At 47.6% G+C, this 20970-nt stretch overlaps 1 long non-coding RNA gene across 2 annotated transcripts; it reads left to right on the top strand.

The window, feature by feature from the left end:
* The first annotated feature begins 948 nt into the window (after positions 1 to 948).
* On the top strand, positions 949 to 14326 carry LOC136328607 (uncharacterized). 2 transcript variants are annotated; one of them, XR_010730074.1, is made up of 4 exons: positions 949 to 1038; positions 10549 to 10647; positions 11630 to 11733; positions 14176 to 14326. It is a non-coding gene; the product is annotated as an uncharacterized lncRNA (long non-coding RNA). The 2 variants fall into 2 exon arrangements; XR_010730075.1 differs by having other exon boundaries at positions 977 to 1068.
* The last annotated feature ends 6644 nt before the right edge of the window (positions 14327 to 20970 follow it).

The following is a 20970-nucleotide window of genomic DNA, read 5'->3' on the forward strand; positions in this document are numbered from 1 at the left end:
GTGAATTATTACAAAGATGGTCAGCCTCCCTGGCAAGGCATATGTGCGTGCATATCCACACTGTACGGTGCTGCCTGTCCACTTCCAGTCTGGAGCAGCTGGAAGGGCCTTGGGCCTGGCTTCAGGTAAAGGTCTAACTCATTACCCAGATGAAGGACCTGTGAATCCACCTGCTCTTTTGCGAGAAAACTTCCCCAGCAAGTAGTACTGGTCAAGAGGGCAGGGAGGTGACTGGGAGCAAAGGGGGTGAATTCTGGGCCCTGAAGGTGGAATGGACCTCTTGATTGCTATCACCATCTGCCGGCCCCACTGTTTGCCTGTTAGTACAGACATCAGCTGCCTCCCACATCTCCATCTAAACAAACGGGAAAGTCAATACATTTAAAATGGGAGCAGAAAGTGTACAGAACACCCCTCCAATTGAAGCCCTTGTTGTTTGTGTCTGTAACTGGCTAGGCATCCCCGTCATGGGTTGTTCTCCACAGCCTCATCCCTTAGACAGTTGAGCAAGCTTGGCTCTACTCTCAATCTCATGATCTATGGAAGTTCAAAGTCCTTCCTTAAGGAAGGGACTTACTCTTTTATGGTCACTCACCGCCTTCTTTCTGTTTTGCCTTAAGTCAAAGCGGTTCTAGGAATTAGCATTTACGCACTTCCATGAACAAAAGGACATTCACACTAAGAACATATAAATTTAGAACCCTATCCTGACGATCTGAACGCTCCAGCGAAGTTCAGTGGCTAATCTTGCTACCTTTTATTGTTCACCGACCTCCTCTAATCTTTGTTGCTCCTTCCTTTCTTCCAAGACTGGGCGTGATGGCACCAAATATTCTCCTTGTATCAAATGACAAAGGAACTCAGCTAGGCACAGACGCAGGCACTAGTAATTAGACAGCACAGTGTGACTCATGTTACGCGAGAGGTAAACGCGGGCTTTGGGAGCCCCGAGGAGGAGACTCTAACACTCCATCTGCAGGGCTGCAGTTTCCTGCAGTCGTCCCGGACAATGAGAGGCCTGGAGAGTCTTCCAGGACGGTGGGTGAACAGCAGAGAGACTCAAGCCTGGTGGGTGCTGAATATTACCTGCAGGTTCGTCTGCACGGAGAGGGACAGGGCGCCTGCCAGAAGGAGAGGTGCAGGACCGGGGGCTAGGAGAGGACAGCCCGGGCCGGTGCAGAGATGGACGGGGCAGCAGCAAGCAGGGCAGATGGCTGCAGGAGGCATGCTATGGTCAGAATCGGCGCTGGGCACGGGAGAGCACCTGTTGTAATGCCATGCACGTTGACTGTAGCTTAACAGGAGGGAGCTTTTCATATGCTTCGTGTGCTCGCTAGAGCCGGTCTGAAATCTTAGGCTGGCTGAGCTTCCAACGGAAGGATTGTTCAGTCAGGTCTTAGGGATTAGTTAATGGGGGAAGCTGGGGAAAGGAAGTGAGTATTGAAGGACACTCTTATAAAAGCCTTAGGAGTTGGGGGAAAAAGTGAAAAATTGCTATATCTCATAAAATAGAAAAGAATGACACTTGATCTGATCAATATCCATGTATTTATAGGTCTATCTATATCTATCTGTATATCATATGGAGGATAACTGGATTTTTAGAGCTCGATTATTAATTTTAGATTCCATTGCATTCCACATACGTGTATTGAACATCTACCACACTTCGGCCACAGTGTTTAGTACTAGGGTACAAAGATGAGAAGATAGGGTCTCTGCCCTTCAAGACCTTATTGTGGCAAAAACGTTAGAACAAGACTATGGACAAAGTGCTATGGAAACCTTTTTTTTTTTTTTGTATTTTTTCTGAAGCTGGAAACAGGGAGAGACAGTCAGACAGACTCCCGCATGCGCCCGACCGGGATCCACCCGGCACGCCCACCAGGGGCGATGCTCTGCCCACCAGGGGGCGATGCTCTGCCCCCTCTGGGGCGTGGCTCTGTCACGACCAGAGCCACTCTAGCGCCTGGGGCAGAGGCCAAGGAGCCATCCCCAGCGCCCGGGCCATCTTTGCTCCAATGGAGCCTCGGCTGCAGGAGGGGAAGAGAGAGACAGAGAGGAAGGAGAGGGGGAGGGGTGGAGAAGCAGATGGGCGCTTCTCCTGTGTGCCCTGGCCGGGAATCAAACCCGGGACTTCTGCATGCCAGGCCGACGCTCTACCACTGAGCCAACCGGCCACGGCCTATGGAAACCTTTTAACGAAGCTGCGTATGAACGGCTGGCAGATGACTATATAACAGTGTCATGTGTTTGGTCTGGTGGCCCTGGGTGCATTTCTCTGTAATACTTTCATGTGGCAAACGTTCCTGAGGTACCAGTCGCTTGCACAGGCTCTGGAGAGGTAAGAGCGAGCAGGCCAGAGAAGGGCCTGGTCTTCATGTTGTTACTGTGGAATCAGAGAGGATGACAGCAGGCCAGTGAGTGAGCAGACGAGATAACCCTAGATCAGTGCTGGGAAGCAAGCAGACGGTGATGTCAGGGGCATCTCTGGGAGGTGGCCAAGTCCCGGTGAGTGGTTAAGGACAGTTTTTTTGCATTTCTTATTGAGTAGAAGTTTAAAAAATGATGAAGTTCTAGAGGAGGCTCTTTCTGGGGGCCAACCTGAGGGTACCGGAGGCATTTTGGGGTTGACAGCAGCCTGCTGGCAGAAGGCAGGACCACAAGAATAAACAGATCCACCCTCTGATGCCCGTGATTCCCTGAATTATGCTTCTATCACAGGGGCAGCATGCTGACTATATGCTTTTACTGTCTAGCTTCCAAGTCTCTGAGAAGCCAAGTAGATGAGGCACAACTTTCGGTTATTAACAGTCCATCACCCTTCTATTGCCGGGCATCAAATTACCACAAATGTAGTGGCCCAGAATGACATCAGTTTATTATGTCACAGTTCTGTAGGCGAGGAGAGCAGACAGAGCGCGACTGGATTCTCCGCTCAGTGCGCCGCCAGGGTGAAACCGAAGGAAGTCAAGGGACCAGCTGGGGCTGTGGTCTCCTTGGGGTCACTTGGTTGTTGGCATAATTAGTTCCTTAAGGGGTAGGACCAAGGCCTTGGTTCTGTTGCTGGCTCTGGTCCAGGGGCCAGTCCAGGTTCCATTCCAGTTCTGTGCTATCCAGCTCTTTTTTTTTTTTTTTCTTTTAATAATTTTATTTTTTTAATGGGGTGAGATCAATAAATCAGGATACATATATTCAAAGATAACATGTCCAGGTTATCATGTCGTTCAATTATGTGACATACCCATCACCCAAAGTCAGATTGTCCTCTGTCACCTTCTGTCTAGTTTTCTTTTTTTTTTTTTTATAATTTTATTTTTTTAATGGGGTGACATCAATAAATCAGGATACATATATTCAAAGATAACAAGTCCAGGTTATCTTGTCATTCAATTATGTTGCATACCCACCACCCAAAGTCAGATTGTCCTCTGTCACCTTCTATCTTGTTTTCTTTGTGCCCCTCCCCACCCCCTATCCCTCTCCCATTCCCCCCTCCCCCCCGTAACCACCACACTCTTATCAATGTCTCTTAGTTTCACTATTATGTCCCACCTACATATGGAATAATACAGTTCCTGTTTTTTTCTGATTTACTTATTTCGCTTCGTATCATGTTATCAAGATCCCACCATTTTGCTGTAAATGTTCCGATGTCATCATTTCTTATGGCTGAGTAGTATTCCATAGTGTATATGTGCCACATCTTCTTTATCCAGTCATCTATTGATGGGCTTTTTTATCCAGCTCTTTTCAAAAGCTTCTCACACTTGAACGCTACCTAACGTCAGAGAGAATCCAGGTGCTTTCAAGGGCTTACCTGATTAGGTCGGGCCCACCTGGATAAGCTTCCTTTTGCTTTGTTCCAAGTCAACTGGTTAGCTACCTAATCACAAGAGTGGTACCCTATTATATACAACATTCTGCTTGTACTCAAGGGGATAAGGCTATAAAAAAACAAAAAACCCTGCACACGATGAGGCAGAAGTCTTGGGAGCATCTCAGAATTCTGCATACCACATCCGGTAAATCTCCAGGCTGGCCTGACAGACCGGCCTCACATTTACCTGGCTGGTGAGATATGGTTTTTCTACATTAGTTTTTCTCAAGGGGAAGCCATTCCTGGTTCAAACTGCTAACTTATATCAGTTTCACTGGACACATAGGCTCATAAGGCTAATACTGAGTGTTTACCATATGCCGGGAATTATACTAAGAGCCTGAAATATATATTAAACTATCTAGTCTTCACAACCACAACCCTATTAAATAAGTACTATATACATATCTCCATTTTCCACACGAGCAAGTCACCCGAGGAGAGACGAGCAGTTTGCCTAAGTTTACACAGTCAGGAAGTGGTAGAAGCAGGTAAGAATTCAGGCAGTTCACCCCTGCAGCGCAGTGTGGCGGAACGTGAGATGCTACAGTCTCTCTCGCCCTCTCGCTGGTCTCAGCAATACTGCATAATTTGAAATTTTACTAAAACTGGCATTTCTAATAACCCCTTGACTCTAGTAACTAGTCAGTGATAGCTTTCACTGACCCAAGACAGCCCAGATAAGATGAAGGTTTGAGCAGCAAAACTACTCTCTGTGTGTATGGAAAAATGATGATTCCTTTGGATTTTCATGAATAAATCATTGTATTTTTATATATCAACCCTCAAGCCTCTGGAGTGTTTCTCAAATAATTCAACAATTTGGCTACCAACGTCACATGAAGTTTTTTTAAAACTCTCCTTTACTCAAAGATATTAGATGAGCGAGCAGGGAACAAACAATAACATAGCAAAGGCCACCAAAAGTAACTTTACCAGAAGGTGTGGCTGTTTCTAGTACTACTTCCATTCCATAATACAGAAGGATAAAAACGGTCATTCTGAGTTGAGTTCTAAGCTCTTAATCATACACATTTCTATAAAATACTCCTTCAACATCAGAAAGGGGTCATGTAATGATTCATCTTTTGATGAGACAGAAGGAAATGATGTTCTTTCAAGTTTTGGTTTAGAATCTGTTCATCTAACCACTAGACTCCCCCCCCCCACTCATTGGAGAAATGAGGCAGTGTGGTTTGTGAAATAAGCCCCTCGAAGTAGGTAACGTTATTTAAACTAAGAGCAGTGACTCACTTATTCATTGCATATTCATAGCCAGTTCTTTTCTCTTTGACTCATGAACTTGGCAAGTCTTATGGCCTTTACAGAGCATGATGTTCACCTGTCTATCACAGCACAATGGTTTATCATGTGCCTTTCACATTGTGCTACCAAATTTTGTTCTGAATTTCTTTTATTTTGCCGGAAGGATATATCCTGCAACAGGAATGCCCTTCAGAGGGAAAGTTGACTTTACAAGGTAACACAACATAGCATGACACTGTGTACAACTTGCTGGAGTAAAGAGACAAGATGCATTGCATAATATAGAGCCAGCTCCCAAGGAAAAGCACATTTTTACCAAAACAGACCAGAAATTTCTCTGGCCAGTTTATAAGGAACATGATCAGGGTAGGAAACAGGTCTACAATTACCACCATGCAATTTTGAAGAATGGCCAACTGTCCGTAGGGCAATAACTGTGAATGTTTTTTATGGATATTGTAAGACAGGCTTATATTACATGACTTATCATGGTGCAATTATTGATGGCTTATTTAGTGTTACTATGTATGCTGTATTATTGTGATGTGCTAATATAAAATATTTTCTAATGTTTAAGAATATAATAACTATTCATCCTGTCTAATTTTATAACACTAGCTTTAAAACCCCACCTATTTAAGTTTTAATTACTCCAAGTGTGATATCAATATTTTTAGCATTCTTTATTGAACCATGGTTTGTCTGTCTGTCAAATAAAAGGATGGAACTAGACAGGAGAGTCTACCTATTGATCTTTTTGGAAATGGAGGGAATGCATTGTGAGTGGGGCTTTCAGTTCCCACCCTCAATTCTCCAGGGGGTCCAGTTGTATCTTCCTTCTATTGTTCGGCTTTCGACTCTTTTATAGTGTTTTCAGTTGTATGCAACAGAAAATCGCACTGAAACTAATTGAAGCATAAAAGATAATGTAGTTATATATAGATAACCAAGAAGGTCAGAGAAATTGGCTTCAGGTATAGCTTGATCCAGCAGGTTAATGATATTCACCTTAGGGGTTCATTTCTTCATCCTTCATAGAGATCTGCCTCCTGTGCCAGCTTTGACCTCAGGCTAGAAGGTTGATGGTAGCTGCAGTACAGCTGGGTTGGGGTCCATCCCACACAAGATACGTGGAGTAAGGGTATTTTCTCAAAGAAAATTTAGGTATATTTTCTCAAGAAGGAGGCAAGTTAGGAGTAATAGATGCCTACCTCAGGATGCATTTAAGGTGCTTTCTGGAAAAGAGTTTCCATGATTAAAGACAAGTTTGAAAGCTTTAGTGATGACCATTCCTAAGACCTTGCTATGTCTTTCTGATTCTACCTTTCTTGCATTTGACTCAGTGTCAATCATCTCAGAATGTTCTAGAATCATAGCTGATCTCATTAAAGCTCAGGAAGGGTTAATAGCTTAAAGCAAAAAGCATTGAATATAATAAATAACATCTCATATGTTCTTGGAATAAGTCCTGGTTGAACATCCCACATTTTTTTTTAATTTTTAGAGGAAGGGAGGCAGAGAGACCTCTGCAAATGCTCTGACGGGGGTCCATCCGGCAAGCCCTCTATCAGGGGATGCTCTGTGCATCTAGGGCTGCTACTCCATTGTTCCACAACCAAGCTATTTTAGTATCTGAGGTGAACCCAGGGCCAACTTGCTCAAACCACTTGAACTATGGCTGCAGGAGGAAGAGAGAGAGAGAGAGAGAGAGAGAGAGAGAGAGAGAGAAGGTGAAGGGGAAGAGGTGGAGAAGCAGATGGTCGCTTCTCCTGTGTGCCCTGACTGGGAATCGAACCCAGGATTTCCACACGCCAGGCCGACGCTCTACTGCTGAGCCACCCAACCAGGGCCGCATCCCACAATTTGCATGAACTCAGAGGCTAATGTGTAATTATTTAAATGAGAATTTTCTTTTTAAAAGAGAAATAATTTCTGGAGGGTTAACATAGCCAATTGCCATTTGGTGAGTGGAGCCAGTTATTGCCTTAAGTCAAACTTTATTACAGGTATCACTGAAGGAAAAAAAAAGCATTCTACCTAATAAAAAGGGACATCGAAGGCCTGAGCATTCTGTCTATCCAAGCCTGGTTCCTGAAATAAACTCCCTCCCTGCCTGGGGGGGGGGGGGCATTAGCCGGTACCATTCCTGTCACCATGACATCAAGCAGGGTTTAAGAGCTAATCTCACACTTGAAAGTTTGGGGACCCATCTCCAGGGGAAAGCACTGTGAAGTCAGACATCTGAGTCACAGAGAAGGCAATCAATAAATATTCACCAGCTACGCTTTGTCTAAGGGTATAGTGAAGGGGCCAGGTTGGGTAGTCAGGGGAGCTACTTTATATATAGATGATTACTCAGTCATAAAAGAAAGGAATGAAATTTTGCCATTTGCAGCAACATAGATGGACCTAGAGCGTATTATGCTAAATGAAATAAGTCAGACAGAGAAAGACAAATACCACATGGTTTCACTTATATGGGGATTCTAACCACAAAATAAACAAAACAGAAACAGACTCAGATACAGAGAGCAAATTGATGGATACCAGATGGGAGGAGGGTTAGAGGGATGTGTGTAAAAGAGGAAGGGATTAAGAAGTACAAATTACCACTTACAAATACAGCCACGGGGACGTAAAATACAGCATTATAGGAAATACAGTCAATAATATTATAATCGCTATATATGGTGTCAGATTGATACTATACTTATGGGGCTGATCACTTTGTGAGATATATTAATGTCTAATCACGATGTTGTACACCTGAGACTAATATAATATTGTATGTCAACCGTAATTGAAAAGAAAAAGTATTGGAAAGCCACTGTCTTCTTTCAAAGCTCCCTGCCTTTTCTCTGTGCATTCCCTTTGTAAGGACTTCCTCTCCTCCACTCATCCTCAAGACTCACCTCCGAGGTCATCCCCTCCACCTGCCACCAACTGGAATTCCTGTTTCTAAATATTCCTAAAATAATTCCTAAATGTAGCACTTGCCGCTAATGGCTTCTCTGGTCTGTTTCCCTCACTGGGGCAATTAACCCTCCGTTTTCTTCTGTATAAAGTAGGAATAATAACCCTTCATCAGAGTGACAGATAAGGCTAAAATTAGAAGTGCTACGTATGTGACCGGCATTCAGTAAATATCCACTACTTTTAGTTTGTAAATACAGACCCTGCACAAAAGTGAAAACTGAAGCTAAAGAGTTTGCAACCTGAGCAACGGTGAAGTCTTGCCTCAGCATTTGCCGTAGCCACCATCCATAACTGTAACTGAAGAAACAAATTCCTTAGTACCTCAGTGAACCGCAAGTTTAGCCATGTCACTGATCAGTGACCACTTGGGATTGACACTACCTCACAGATAGACTCCAGCACTCCCAGACTTGCTCAGGGCCTGCCAGATATCTGCTTTGCTCACGTGGAATATTTTCTTTGGAATATGGATCCCGCTGAGAGGAAAAACATCATCTTTTCTTTGGATGTGTTGAAGCAGAGCCTGGATGGCCGTTGCTCAGGAATATTAGAGAGGATCCCGGTAATGGTGGCAATATTATGGCAACATTAGATGTGACATCCAATAAGGTCTCTTTGAAGTTTATGATTTTAGGTGCCTGGATAGTTAATTTTCCTTCTTCTTTTTTTTTAAACAGCTTTATTGAAGAATACTTTACATACCATAACATTCTCTAAGCATATAATTGAATGATTTTTAGGGAATGTACACAGTTGTGCAACCATCACAACAGTCCAGTTTTAGAATAATTCCATCTCTCCACAAAGATCCCTCCTGCCTATCTGCAGACCATCCCCACACCCAGCCTCCTGGTTCTGTATGTTGGTATGATGAAACACTCTTCAGTAATAGAAACCAATGAACCACTGATACATGCCACAACGTGGATGAACGTGAACACATGCTAAGTGAAAGAAGTCAGGTGCAAAAGACCACATCTTGTACAATTCCATTTTCATGAAATGTCCAAAAGAGGCAAATCTAGAGACAAAAAATAAATTTTTCTTTCTTTTGAAAAAATGCCTTTTCTTTTTTAAAAAACATTTTATTCATTTATTTTAGAGAAGGGAAGAGGGGGACAGAGAGAGAGAGAAAGAAGGGGGAGGGGAGGAGCAGGAAGCATCAACTCCCATATGTGCCTTGACCAGGCAAGCCCAGGGTTTTGAACTGGTGACCTCAGCATTTCAGGTCAATGCTTTACCCACTGCATCACCACAGGTCAAGCCATTTTATTTTTCTATACTTAGATGAATGACTTAATCCTAATTTCTTGGGTTTCTATTTAGTCTCTATTTTATTTAACACCGTTAAGAGAAGGTAACACATGAGGTAATAATAAGAGAATATTTGTGTTATGAAACCCTTGGAAGCAACACTGAAAATGAATCTAAGATTTCATTCTGGCATGTGAATGATTCAGATGCCTACGCAGTACATATATACCAAATATATTTCCATTTTCCTCCAGAATATTACCAAGCCCTCATAGGGATGACAATTGAATCATTTCAGCTTTTTTTTTGACTGGGACCAAGTTTGCCATAGTCAAAAATGAAAACTAAGAATGAAAGTTGGTTTCTCTTCTTCTTTTTCTTTCTTTACACCAAGATGGAAGCTGGCGATTGAAAGAAAATGTATGTAGAACGTGGAACACTGTCTCTGATATTCCACTGTGGTGAACTCCCTCCAATTATGGAACCTTCCATAGTATCTGCTTTCTGGTGCTGCAAGGTCCCACTCACAGACAAGGCAGGCTTATCTGTACCCACCTGTTCCAGCACCTTTACTCCTTCCCATTTCCAACCATGATACCCAAGCAGAAACAGAGGCTGATGACTGTGCTTGCTTCTTGGCAGTTTTATGGATGTGATTTAACGTTAATGTACTCTCTCCTTGCCTGCCCAGTGTAGGAAGACAGAAAGCTAAACTTGCAATGCTTTGCTCTTTGGGACTGAGTACTTGGGCTCTACTTAAACAAGGATGGGTTAGAACCAGGAGGTAAAGAGATTAGAGTTTAAATCCTTGCTCTGTGCTTCCTAGCTGTAGAAGCAGACATGATTGTGCCTCAGCTTTCTCTTTTATAGGAAAGGGGTGATAGTACTGACTTCTCTGCATGTCTGCGGGATTCAAATAAGATCATTATTTTAAAGCCTTTGTTGTATAGTAGGTACTCAATAATCATTAGCTTCCTGTCTTGTTTGCTTCTTTATTTCAACTTTATTCTATTGATGGAAATGGGAATGATCAGCCACAGTTAAGTGAATAGGAGTCTGACTCTGATATATAATTTCGAGGTGCAGAGCCAACCTTGGATAAAATTGGAGAGCCATTGACATATGTCTTCAGGTTGGCCACCTGTGACTTCTCTTCTCTGCTTTTTCTCTAGGGTGCCTGGATATCTGTGTATTTCTCCCATCTCTTAATCAATCCTGTTTCTAGAAAGTATACATGAGTATACTTATTCCAAACTAAGTGCATAGGATTGGTAAGTATAAACATATATTTGGGGATAGAGATTTAATTCAAGCTAATGAACCACTTTGTGGATATTGGGCAACAACCAGGTTGGTGGTTGATTTACACACCTGCATTTCTTATTTATTTAGCAAATATACACAGAGCTCCTTCTCACCACCAAATTGTGGAGGTTTAGAATACAGGACTGATCACTGCCCTAGAGGGGTCTCTCAGTCTCGAAGGACACAGCTACGCAAATGTAAATAATAACAGTACACACTCACAGAACACTTACTGTGTTCTCAGGCACTGTTCTGTGTGTTTACATATAGTCATTCATCTACTCATGGAAACAACCTTATTTGTTGTTTACTATTATCAGCTACAGTTTCAGGGAAGGGAACTGAGGCTCTGCGGAGTTAAATATCCTAGCCAAGGTCACACAGGGAGTCAATGTGGCGATTTTTTTTTTTTTTTTTTTGGTTCTCCCGAGCTCTTGTTTCTTACCACTTAACTGCTTCATTATACACAAGACAGTGTGGTGACCACTTCGAAGACTATAATCAATCACGCGGACAAAGCCTATGGGTGATTTATGTGAGAAAGTAGCAGGAACGGGAAAAGTTACAAATATCCACCGGTAGCAGAATACTTCTGTTAATTGTGGGATAGCTATTTGATGAAATGTTTGCAACCATTAAAAAAGATAGGGGTGTAACGCTAAAATTCAAGAGCAAAAAGGAGGGCACAAAACAATTTACATATTATTCTAATTTTTTTTTTTAAATGTACTCGTGTGAGGCACTTAGTAACAGCACAAATACAGTGCACCCCTAGCGCTGGAGGTGTTTCCAGTTTAGGAGGAGACAGACACCTCCGTAATGGATTTCCAGGTTCCATGTAGAGGTCCATGCATGGGGCAGGGTACCCAGGGGCTGTGGGCTTTGCTGGGCAGCGGGAGGGACCAGGGGCAGCGACAGAGAACACCAGCCTTGCTCCTCTCTCTCTAGAACTTCATCTTCAGAGTTTTACTCTGTTCCAGTTTGCCTAAGAAAGAATGATGGAAAGTCAAAGCACATCTGTCTTCTTCCAGTTCCTCTCCAGCCGCCTCCTAGTAAGTTCACCTGTGACTCCTACTTCCAGTTTCCCCACCCGGAGGTCCCAAGGGTCCCCTGTGATGTGTCGTTATAATCCAGGAGCTCCCATGGTGTCCAGGATGGTCAGGGAATTGCAGCTCCAACCCTGGTTTCTGGCCCCAAGCTCTCTTTGGCTGGGACTCCGTCTGGAGCTGGAGCTGGGTGTCTGGCCCTCCCATAGCTGGCTCATCTTCCTTAGCATCTTCATTTTAGAGGAAGGAAGGTCTAGCTTCAAGCAGGTGACGGAGGGTCTGCTGAGTTTCTACAGACGGTTACACCTCCAGTGGTTAATATGGTTCTTGGCACGCACATTCCACTAATAGTTGCGGTTTTGAGTCGCAGAGCCAATAAGCGGCAGGTCTGAGACCACAGTCCACATCTCCATGATCCCAAAGCCTTTTCCTGCTGTGCCAAGCTCCTCAGCCCGGGTTCTCGCTCAGCACAAGGTCTTTTCCCGCACGGTCTTCCTCCCCGCCTGCGATTACTCCGGGGCAGAAGTAAGGGCCTTCGCCTGGACCACCCCTCTGACTCTCAGCAGTGCGCCATGGCCTCCAGATCAAAGGATTCGGGAGCATGCCCCGGGGGCGTAGGGAGCCCTGTGCGTGTTTGCAGGAACACTTTCACACTGTGTACCCAGGAGGGTAATCTTTCGTCCTTCCTCTGCCTTTCTGAGAAGCCTATCAAAGGACTCCGGGCCCTTTCCTTGTCCTTTTATCACTCTCTGGAACAAAGCTGGGACTTGTGCAACTGCAGGGTTCTTTTCTGTGGGAACAATAATCTCACTTCAATACGTGTGGGTGGGTAGATTATAAGTTATAGGCCTGGAGCTCAGTTGTAGAACTAGGGAGGGACTGAGTTAAATAGTTGTGTGATTAACAAGCCGCTGCAGTTTTACGGTCTAGAAAGAAAAGTTCGCCGCAAGGATTATCGGTTCAGATGGAGAATGATTCACCCAAAAGTATTCAATGGTTTGGGAGGTGGGAGCGGGGGGTGGGGGGGGTGGGGGTGGGGCAGGAGCATGAACAATTTAACGGCTCCCCCTACCTTCTGGCAGAGACAAGAAAAGTATGTTATACACTCAGAGGAGTTTAATCCTCTTCTTTAGAAGTCTTCCTCCTCCTTGTGGGAAAGGTCTCTAAGACTATGGAAAGAATGTGCCATGTAACAGGTATTGCTTCATATGCCACCTGCGTAGGGCATGAGCAGTGTGTGCTAGACGAAGCAGAGACTTGGAGCTGAGCTGTCCGAGGAGGTGACTTTGAATAGTCACAGCCACACTCTGGGTTTCCGTACGGGCGAACAGGGCTGGGTAATCTTTCCGGTGTCCTGTGCGTTCATCCATTCACTGAATGAACACCTATCAGAACAGAGCAAACTGATGTTGGGCGGCGGGATCCATCAAGAACCCTCTTGTTTTCGCCCTGAGTTCATAACCAATTAAGAAAAGACAAGACATTGAGGTTATGCAGCTGGAGATGAGAATATCATCATTATTATAGATAAACAGGACTGAGGTAAAAGGGAACTGAGTAATGGCTTTCCTAATACCAACCTTCAGAGTAAAACTAATTTATTCATATATTCTCTAGCGCTGCTGGACCACCATGGGGTCTCCCACCTCTGTGTGTGTGGGGGTGGGGTGGGAATCCTTCTTCAGCACAACTTGCTGCAAGGAGGAGCAATGTCCTGGATCCAGAGATTGACCATGTGACCTGAGTCAGTCCATTGGAAGTCAGGCCCCATACCAGGGGTCCCCAAAGTTTTTATACAGGGGGTCTGTTCGCTGTCCCTCAGACTGTTGTAGGGCCGGACTATAAAGAAAACTATGAACAAATCCCTATGCACACTGCACATATCTTATTTTAAAGTAAAAAAACAAAACGAAACAAATACAATATTTAAAATAAAGAACAAGTAAATTTAAATCAACAAACTGACCAGTATTTCAATGGGAACTATGCTCCTCTCACTGACCACCAATGAAAGAGGTGCCCCTTCCGGAAGTGTGGTGGGGGCCGGATAAATGGCCTCAGGGGGCTGCATTTGGCCTGCGGGCCGTAGTTTGGGGACCCCTGCCCTATACATTTGTGGGAATCTTGGGGGAAGAGATTTACCTTCTCTGCTGATATGAACCTAGAAGAATATAGGGCTATGACCACTAGCTTCCATCGTGACATCTTGCTTTAGAATATAACTTTCACTAAAGACAATGGGCTGTGTCAAGCCATAGATGCACCCACCACTCAATCCAACTGCCTCCAGTTCCCAAACCAAGCCGAGTTGGCTTTTCCATGGCTTGCAATAAAATAGAGATGATATAGATGATACAAGTTGCATGAGAAAAAGAAAGAGGTCAGTGGACCAAGTGTCAAGTATTTTGCTGATCAATTATCTCTTTATTGTTCTCTCCAAAATTTTAGGTGCCTCAGTGTGCTTCTAATAATTGCCTGAGGAAAAAATCCTGTCTAACAGTTTTAGATTTCTTCATGGGGGATATGTTTATTGAGAATAAAGAATAGCTTCAACCTAATGACAAGATGTTATTCAAGGTCTAAAATGGAAAAAAACAACAACTATGAACAACAAAAAAAGGTACATTAAAGACATTTAAAAGCCAGGCAATAAAAACAAAAGCAAGACAACAACAAAAGTCTTGTTGAAAATTCTCTGCCCAGTGGAAAAAAATAAATGTCAATTGCTTGATTCCTTAGAGTAGACTTTATCATTCACATAGCTGTTTAATTATATCTTCTAGTCTCTGTCTCTCTCTGGGTAATGCACTCTTTTGGGGGGGTGTAGTTTTAATTGTAGATGGTGCAAAGGAGAGGAAAGAGTGCAGAACTGAGTAGCTCAGGTTTGCCTTAGGTGGTCCTCAGGCTCTGGTCGACAGTGGTGTCCTCCTTCCTCCATTCTGGAAGGAAGGAAGAAAGGAAGGGAGGGAAGGAGGGAGGGAGGGAAGGAGGAAGGAAGAAAGGAAGGGAGGGAGAGAGGGAGGGAAGGAGGGAGGAAGGAAAGAAGGAAGGGAGGGAGGGAGGGAGGGAGGGAGGAAAGGAGGGAGGAAAGGAGGGAGGGAGGGAGGTAGGAAGGAAGTCAAGAATTATCAAAGTCATCATCCAAAAACCTAATTGTCACTACAACCTTAGGAGTTAAGTTTTGTCACTTCAATTCTACAAGAAAGAACACTGAGGCTCAGGGAGGGTGACAGTTATAATTAATCTTCCATCAGTGCCTCATACATCATAGGTGCTTTTCTCAGTGCCTGTATGAATTCGCCTATTTACATCTCACAGCAACCCCAAGAGGTAGGTAGCATTATCCTCAGTCCATGGAAGAGGAAAAAGAAACACAAGGAGGTGAAATAACTTATCCAAGCTCGCATCACCTGTGTCAGAACCGCGACTCAAACCCCGGTGGTCTCCCTCCAGGGTCCGTGCTGTTCACCCTTATAGGCTAAGCCTTAGCCTCTAAGGGGCCTGTGCAGGTTGATTCGCCCAGATTTCCAAGGCAAATTAGCGGCTGTGGTAGTTGTGTTTCTTTACTGCTAACAACATGATTAAATCTAGCTATTTTAAGAAGAAAAGGCCCATTGAAAGATGGAGATAGTTCCCACAATGGATGACGAGGCTGAAGTAACAGCTTTTAAGCTAAACTTCCAGGAAAGACTCCCAGCCACACTGGACCCAGCCAGAGAGAGGCTGGCCCATCACCATTGGCACGTGGAGAACCAGGAGCTGTTGCCCGAGCTGAGGACCCCAGAATGGGGTTCTGTGGCAGTCTGTGTCCGCATTATGGATTCCGTCCACCCTACTTCCTTCTTTGTGACTCTATCTCACTGTCCCCAGAATGTCCTCCAGGGCCCATCTGATGAATGGAGGCTGTGCTGCCTCCTGCAACAAGGAAAGTGAATTCTACTTTGGGGAGGAGAGACTTACACTAGGTGAGCATTGGAATGTGGAGCTGAATGACAGATGTCAAGCACATTGTAGAACTCAGATCGAAGCCCAGGTCTAACCAACTCTAGAGTCCACGTTCTTAACCATATTAGTCCATACTGCACTCTAGTGCCCTTGCCACAGAGGACCCAGGGATCGCCAGTGTGAGGTTCCTGGGTCTGTGACACCATACATGCTCTGTTCAGGGACCTACACCCACAGTTCCTGCAGGGCCCACGTTCACCATCCAGCTGAGCGTGTCGGCCGCCAGCGCCAGTTGCCATTTCACCCTGAAGAGCTGCAGTGCGCACGGGCGGTGGCGTGCTCCCGGCTCTGTGGGGTCCAAGTCTGACTCGAGACTCTAGGGCTTGCCGTCTCTGGGCTCAGGCCTGTCTGCGTTCAGACTTGGAGCTCCAGGAGGGATGAACCTGTGTCTTCTTCACACTGGTTTCCCTGCTCCTAGGACTGGACCGGGCCCATGCTAGGTGCTCTGATAATACTGGCCGAAGAAGAGGCACAGAGGAATGGATGGGTGGTGAGGAGCTGTCTTGATTCTCAGTTGGCCCCCAAGGAGGAACATGTATAGTCAAGGTGGGGGACGGGTTGGGAGAGAGAGCAAAACAGCAGGCCAAGAACATCACAGAAGGTGATGGTGCTCTCCAGAGGAAAGCCAGATGCTCGCACTGACACAGCCACTGCATGCGGTACTGTAGCCCCCTTCTCTCCCCAACAGCCACTTCCCACTCCACGGTAACGGACAAGCCCCTGCCACAGCCGAGCCGCACTGCACAGAAGCCCAAACCCTCCCTCCTCATCAGCCCCTGACACTCCCGGCTCAACCAGTCTGCCCATCAGGAGAGCACTCATGCTCCAGGAAAGTCCTCAGTCCTCCCTCCCCATATATGTGACACTAACGGCAAGCCTTGGGCTTTCGCCTCCAAAGCACTGTCTCCCCTGGGCTACCCTGTCCCAGGCCAGGGAAAGGGCCACTCCCTTTGCTCACATCGCACTTGAACCCACCTCACGCTCACGGCAGGTCCCATCCCCCTCCACAAAGCCAGTCATGTTCAACTAGAAGTGCCACCGTCCCTCACTGCAGTGACTTCACATGCCCAGCAGACCCGGTCCTCTCTGCCCCCAGTCTCCACACTGCAGAGCAAGTGCCAGCCTCTCCCACCTGTCCCCTGGCAATCCATAAAGCCCAGTCCTCCATTCCCACAGTGACGTCACACCCACAGTCATTCCCAGCCCTCTCTCCCCACGAACAGTTCACACCCCACCCATGCTCAGTAAACACTACCCTCCCTCCGCCACGGTCACACTACATTCTCCCACGAAGCCTGGTCCTCTCTCCCCACAACAATGTCACATGTCACAGAACCACGGATAGGACATGTGTCACCCCATCCTCCTGTCAGTCCTGCCTGTGCCCAGTGCACTTCATCCTCCCACCGCACAACTGGTTCGTGTTCTGTGTTAGGAGTTACACCCCCTTCCCACACACACATACTCTCACACTCCACCCAGATGCCATCTCTCTCCTACAGCTGTCTCACATTCCACGCTCACCCCCAGTCCTCCCTGTCCACAGAGCCACATTCCTGAGTCACAAGGCCATGCGTCCTCACACCCCTTCACAATCCACAATAAACCGTATGTCTCTTCCCTCCAACATCTTACACTCCACAGAAACTCCTAAAACAGAGCCACGTTCCACAAAACACCAGCTTCTGCCCTGGCCGGGTTGGCTCAGCGGTAGAGCGTCGGCCTGGCATGCGGGGGACCCGGGTTCGATTCCCAGCCAGGGCACATAGGAGAAGCGCCCATTTGCTTCTCCCTCCCCCACCCCCTCCTTCCTCTCTGTCTCTCTCTTCCCCTCCTGCAGCCAAGGCTCCATTGGAGCAAAGATGGCCCGGGCGCTGGGGATGGCTCCTTGGCCTCTGCCCCAGGCGCTAGAGTGGCTCTGGTTGCAGCAGAGAGACGCCCCGGAGGGGCAGAGCATCGCCCCCTGGTGGGCAGAGCGTCGCCTCCTGATGGGCGTGCCGGGTGGATCCCCGTCGGGCGCATGCGGGAGTCTGTCTGACTGTCTCTCCCCGTTTCCAGCTTCAGAAAAATACAAAAAACAAAAAACAAAACAACAAACAAAAAAAACCCACCAGCTTCCCACTCCAATGCCCCTGCACACCCCACGCTATTCCCATTGCTTCTGCCCAACAACCACGCTCTTCCCCGGTCCTCCCGCCCAACAACCACGCTACTCCCCGGTCCTCCCGCACAACAACCACGCTACTCCCCGGTCCTCCCGCCCAACAACCACGCTACTCCCCGGTCCTCCCGCCCAACAACCACGCTACTCCCCCGTCCTCCCGCCCAACAACCACGCTACTCCCCGGTCCTCCCGCACAACAACCACGCTACTCCCCGGTCCTCCCGCACAACAACCACGCTCCACCCCGGTCCTCCCGCACAACAACCACGCTACTCCCCGGTCATCCTGCACAACAACCACGCTACTCCCCGGTCCTCCCGCCCAGCAACCACGCTACTCCCCGGTCCTCCCTCCCAACCACCACGCTACTCCCCGGTCCTCCCTCCCAACAACCACGCTACTCCCCGGTCCTCCTGCACAACAACCACGCTACTCCCCGGTCCTCCCGCCCAACAACCATGCTACTCCCCGGTCCTCCCGCCCAACAAAAACGATACTCCCCATCCTCCCACACAACAACCATGCTACTCCCTGGTTCTCCCGCCCAACAACCACGCTACTTCCCAGTCCTCCCGCCCAGCAACCACGCTCCTTCCCGGTCCTCCCGCACAGCAACCACGCTACTCCCCGGTCCTCCCGCCCAACAACCACGCTACTCCTCCGTCCTCCCGCCCAACAACCACGCTACTCCTTCGTTCTCCCGCCCAACAACTACGCTACTCCTCGGTCCTCCAGCCCAACAACCACGCTACTCCTCCGTCCTCCCGCCCAACAACCACGTTACTCCTCGGTCCTCCAGCCCAACAACCACGCTACTCCTCGGTCCTCTCGCCCAACAACCACGCTACTCCTCGGTCCTCCAGCCCAACAACCACGCTACTCCTCGGTCCTCCCGCCCAACAACCACGCTACTCCTCGGTCCTCCCGCCCAACAACCACGCTACTCCTCGGTCCTCCAGCCCAACAACCACGCTACTCCCCGGTCCTCCCGCCCAACAACCACGCTACTCCTCGGTCCTCCCGCCCAACAACCACGCTCCTTCCCGGTCCTCCCGCACAGCAACCACGCTACTCCCCGGTCCTCCCGCCCAACAACCACGCTACTCCTCCGTCCTCCCGCCCAACAACCACGCTACTCCTTCGTCCTCCCGCCCAACAACCACGCTACTCCTCCGTCCTCCCGCCCAACAACCACGCTACTCCTCGGTCCTCCAGCCCAACAACCACGCTACTCCTCGGTCCTCCCGCACAACAACCACGCTACTCCTCGGTCCTCCAGCCCAACAACCACGCTACTCCTCCGTCCTCCCGCCCAACAACCACGCTACTCCTCGGTCCTCCAGCCCAACAACCACGCTACTCCCCGGTCCTCCCGCCCAACAACCACGCTACTCCTCGGTCCTCCCGCCCAACAACCACGCTACTCTTCGGTCCTCCAGCCCAACAACCACGCTACTCCTCGGTCCTCCAGCCCAACCACCACGCTACTCCCCGGTTCTCCCGCCCAACAACCATGCTACTCCTCGGTCCTCCAGCCCAACAACCACGCTACTCCCCGGTCCTCCCGCACAACAACCACGCTACTCCCCGGTCCTCCCGCACAACAACCACGCTACTCCCCGGTCCTCCCGCCCAGCAACCACGCTACTCCCCGGTCCTCCCGCCCAACAAAAACGATACTCCCTGGTTCTCCCGCCCAACAACCATGCTACTTCCTGGTCCTCCCGCCCAGCAACCACGCTACTTCCCAGTCCTCCCGCACAGCAACCACGCTCCTCCCCGGTCCTCCCGCACAACAACCACCATACTCCCCAGTCCTCCAGCCTATCAAACACCATACTCCCCTGTCCTCCCGCCCAATAACCACACCACACTGCGCAATCGCCCCCAGCCCACTCCCTCCAGCCCCTCCGCAGCCACAGCCATTCCAGTCCTCCCTCCATAACCAGTTCCCGTTTCGTGCCAAACCTCCATTCTCCCTGCACATGGCCACCTCACACTCCACATGAACATCAGTCCTTGCACGTGCACACTCATTCACACCCACAGCGACCCACAACCTTTCCTCTCTACGAACACCGCACGTCCTCTCCACCAACGGCCCTTCCACACTCTACAGTAAGTCCCCTTCCTCGGCTCCCACAGTCCCTGAAACCCCCACCACAGACCTCAGCCCTCCCACCCGCACAGCCACTCACACTCCTCCCGGCCCTTCACAGGGCATGGTAAACCGGGGCCCTTCCCCTGTCAATCACTTCACACTCCACAATGAGCCCCTCCCCCTCAATCTCCATAAGCTTTCCAAAGGATTTTAGTAAGAATCAGAATAATATTTTATAATCGAATCCTTGAAATATTTTAATAAAATTCTATAATCCCACGGACCTATTTTTAGAGTGAAAAAAAGTCCTAGTTTCTGCTTTGCCACACTATTTATATCAGTGAATATTGGAAGTGTGCACTTAAAAATAAAGCCCAAATAATGTATTACAGGTATAACAAATGCAGTTTGTAAACATGGAAACTGTTGGTGCCCTACTCAGAGAAGAAAATGATGAGTTCAGAACTGATAATGCCCACACTGATTATAACTCTCAAGATGTCACATGTGCTGGTGGTCAAGGGGAGAGAAGGGACCCAGGCGAGTGGAAGTATTACGGATGAGTTTGTATACATTTCTACATAGTGCTACATGCAGCATGGCTGTGTAACACAAAACAGATACCACTGGAAAAGGCCAGTGGGCTCCTGCTGTTCTCCTCGGTTTCTTGTTTGTTTTTTCTTTCATTTGGTACTTTGGGCTTGTCGGTTATGTTAAGTGATATGCATTACCTGCCTGATTCTTCCAAGCAAGTCTGTCAGGTAGGTCCCAGTAGAGGCTTTGAAAGGTTAAATGAGCTCTCTGACCCAAGTCCTATGGAAACTAAGTGGTGACTTCAAGATGTCTGTACAAAACTCATGTCCGTTTCATTCCACCCAGTTCTGATGTGTTTGTTCATTTGCGGATAGACAGAGTTGATGAAGGGCAGATGCCCGCCACTCTCTCTGGCCCTGGGCGGAAGGAACCTGACTCC

This window comes from Saccopteryx bilineata, chromosome 3, assembly GCF_036850765.1.
Source record: "Saccopteryx bilineata isolate mSacBil1 chromosome 3, mSacBil1_pri_phased_curated, whole genome shotgun sequence".
In the NCBI taxonomy this organism is placed as follows: domain Eukaryota; kingdom Metazoa; phylum Chordata; class Mammalia; order Chiroptera; family Emballonuridae; genus Saccopteryx; species Saccopteryx bilineata.